This window comes from Nomascus leucogenys, chromosome 17 (genome assembly GCF_006542625.1).
Source record: "Nomascus leucogenys isolate Asia chromosome 17, Asia_NLE_v1, whole genome shotgun sequence".
Taxonomy (NCBI): Eukaryota; Metazoa; Chordata; class Mammalia; order Primates; family Hylobatidae; genus Nomascus; species Nomascus leucogenys.
Window position 1 is genome coordinate 51,033,994 of NC_044397.1, and position 3,845 is coordinate 51,037,838.

At 45.0% G+C, this 3,845-nt stretch overlaps 1 pseudogene; it reads right to left on the reverse strand.

Annotated features, from left to right (window-relative positions):
- Nucleotides 1–3,227: 3,227 nt before the first annotated feature.
- Nucleotides 3,228–3,581, reverse strand: LOC100594991 (annotated as a pseudogene).
- Nucleotides 3,582–3,845: the final 264 nt, after the last annotated feature.

Consider the following 3,845-nt stretch of genomic DNA (forward strand, 5'->3'; position numbering starts at 1 on the left):
TTCTAGACCTGCTGTGTCCAGTACTGCAGCCACTAGTCACATGGCTATTTTAACTTAATTAAAATCAAATAAAATGAAATGTTCAGATTCTGAATTATAATCGCCTCACTCCAAGTGCTCAGTAGCCACATGCAACTAGTGGCTACCATGTTGGTCACTGCAGAAACAGAATGTTTCCATCATTGTCGAAGTTCTGATGGATAGGGCTGTTCCAGACCACTACTTCTCGAGCTATCTGTGGTGAAGAACCTGTTATTTTTCTCCTTTCAACTTTATTTTCAACGCATTCCATATGAACACTTTTGTGATATGTAATAAAAAATAAACTACTGAGGGAGAGATGTGACAGTGGTAGCTAAGCTGACAGGACAAGATGGCGGCCCCAGAGCTGTGGCTCCACTGAGGCTGTCCTGACAACCTCCTGAGCTGGCTCCCTCACCACAGCCTCCCAGCCTGGCTCCAGAGATGGTGTCTCCCAGTAACAGACTTTGTAAAAACAAGTGGTTCAATTCCTTATTTGTCTTGAAAGTGATTCAAGACAAGACATTCCCTCTAGAATCTCCTCGGGACCTTTCATAGTATGAAGCACTGGGGAGATGCCTCTCTCCCTCGTTGAATCGTCCTGTGGGGTGAACATCCCAATGGCCCTTGGGAACTGGTCCCTTTAAGTCATTACTGAAGCATCATCTGTTCTTGTCCTCCTGTGTCTCCCAGTTTGCTGGATATTCCACTCCTTGCAGGGTAAGTGTGTGGGAATAATTTTATAACCTCAGTCAGTTGCCATTCCAGAAAAACCCTTGCAAAGCTGTCTCTGGTTCCATAGTTTCTGACACACTGTGCAGCTCTAGATTTCCTGGGGTTTTATGCCTTCCTAGTACCGTTCTCTGGGAAACTGGGTAAAGATAACTTCCACTCTCAGGTCTCCCAAATATGTCTTGAAATTTTCTGTCCCCTAGGGGCCCTGCCCCAAATCAGGCCACAGGATCCTTTTGTTATGAACTAGTCCTCTATGTCTGGACATGGTTTGCATGTCTTCTGAACAAAGGACATTGAGATCATCAATGGATGATCCAGGATGTTTGCATAGCAGGTAGTCTTGGCAGTAGAAAGACAACGACTCCCTCTGCAGAGATTTGGAAACATCTCTCCTTGGAGAAATCCCAGTGTAATAAAGATAATCTCTTCTAGAGAGAAAGAGGACCAAGTTTGCTAGCAGCCCCTACAGAAGAACAGGATCTCCTGCCCCTGGAGTTCCTTGGCTTTGACACAGATTCCCTGTGGGCATAGCATTCTCCTGGGCCATGTCATACCCACAGGACTCAAGGAGAAAGGGGACCCAATGCCAGCATGAGGTTCATGCCGCCTATGCTTTGGGGACAACAAAGGGTCTAAATCCACGTGTAGAAGTGTGGCCAGCTGACCCAGTGGGTGTGGTAGCTTCTGCCATGTAGGAGCTCCTTGACTGTTCGGTGGTCTTTCTGGCCCTGCCGACCTGTGCACTGTCACCACCACCCCTCCCTCTTTCTCTTTCTCTCTCACTTCTAATTCACGATGAGTTTATCCATGATGGTCTACCAGCCTTTGATTCATTCAGCAAAAATTGTTGAGAACCACTGTGTGTCCGGCAGAGCCCCAGGTATGGGGATACATTAGTGAGCAGCACATTTGTTATTCCTTCTTTCACAGAACTACATTCTAGGTTGAATGGTGTGGGGGTGGAGTGCTGTGGAGAAGGCAGTAAACCAGCAAGTACTAATAAAATATCAGCACAAGTGCTATGCAGAGGATTCAACCCCCATGGAGAAATGAGGACAGTACTATTTGACTATTTAGTCTGATGGCCATGCAAGGTCATTGGGCGGGTAACATCAGGTTGAGATTTCAATGAAATAAGAAGGAATCAGCTGTGCAAGGAGTTGTGAGAGAAGTTCAGGAAGACAAGATATCTAGAGAAAATGCCCTGAAGGAGAATCAAGCTTGGCAAGCCCCATAGAGGCTGGAGTTCAAGGTGGAGGGGTAAGAGGAGGCAGAGGAGGTGCATTGCAGATCATAAAGGGCACAAAGAGCCAGGATGGGAGTTCAGCCTCCTTTCTGTGTGTGACAAGAGATCATGGAAAAGTTGGAAGCAGGAAAGAAGTGATTTGATTTAGGTTTTCAAAGGATCATTCTGGACTTGCACAATGGACATTATAAGGGAGACTTGGGATGAGAGCAAGGATGTGCTTTTAAATTAGAGTTGGCAGGATGTACTAGTAGGTATGTGGTAAGTTTAAGAAAGGGGAAAAAAAGCATCTGCTAGAGTTTTGCCCAGAAACACTGGGAGGAGTAGCTGGGATGCTGTGGCCCGGCAGACAAGGCCCTGTGCCATCTGCAGCTGACCGTTCTCCAGCCTCCTGCACACCATTGATCTTCTGGGCTATGAAGCACTGGCCCCATCGTGCCAGATTTCTGCTCCTCCAACTCTGCATCCTTTGACTCCGCATGGTTGCACACTGGAAGCCTCTGCCTGGAGCCAAATCCTGATCCATAGTCTCTAGTCTAGGTTCCCTCTTCTCACCCAGTCTTAGATCACGGCACAGTCTATCTAACTCATAGCTGCTGTCACCTTCTGTAATGGTTTGTTAGCTCATTTACTTCTACTTCATCTCAATCCCCAGCCAGAAGGAGAGGAGTCTTCTGTCTTTTGTTCACTCAAGCGTGCTCAGCATTGGACTACCGCAGACACACGGTAGGTTCACAATGACTGCATTTTGAATGACAAGTTGCAGTATTATCATGAAGGCTTACATTTTGAACAAAGTCAATATTATGTTTTTTTTGCCTGTGTGTGTGACAGGGTCTCATTGTGCTGCTCAGGTTGGAGTGCAGAGATGTGATCATATCTCACTGTAACCTTGAGTTCTTGGTCTAAAGTAATCCTCCTGCCTCAGCCTCTTGAGCGCTAGGACTAAAGATGTGCACCACCACACCCAACTAATGTTTTTAAATTTTTTGTAGAGGCAGGGTTCCACTATGTTGCCCAGGCTAGTCTTGAATTCCTGGCCTCAAGTGATCCTCCTGCCTTGGCCTCCCAATGTGATGGGATTACAGGCATGAGCCACCTCGCCTGGCCAAATTTTTATTATTATAATGCATACAGTCATGGATACTTCCTTTTTTTTTTCAATTTTATAACTTTATTTGATATATTTGACAATCAGCGATTAGTTCTCATCCACATTGACTGTCTATAGATTTTTGAAAGTGGTAAAAGGTATATAAGTAACCGAAGTATAGAGCTTATTTGGTGAATCTTCATCCGCATTACGTTTTCTGGACAACCGCACACGGATTTGGTATGGGACATTCTTTATTCCTTTGGCCCAGATAGCTTTGTTGAGCCTGGTATCAATGCACACATCTGGAGTTCCCATCTCCTTCATGGCAGATTTCAGAATCTCTTTGAGTGCCCAAGGGGCATGCTTCTTGAAGTCCACTCCATGCATGCACTTGTGAATGTTGATGGTGTATTCTCGGGTCACCACCTCGTTGATGGCAGAAAGGCCCTTTTTCTTCTCGCCATCCTTCTTTGCGGGAGCCATTCTGCCTGGTCCAAGTTGGAAAGGAAGAGCACGAGGGATTGTGATACTTCTTTTTACATTTTTAGAGTTTTAAAAATTTTAGACTCAGGACTTTGGCCAAACTAGTCACAATAATCAGTCATACGACATTTGTCTCTATAACTTCATTAGTGTATTCATTCTGACATTTAATAATCGATAATGCCATTTCTAATCACCATATTCATCATGATTTAGGCAGACAAATGGTAATTTAAAGCCGACATTTAGCAGTATTGTTTTTTA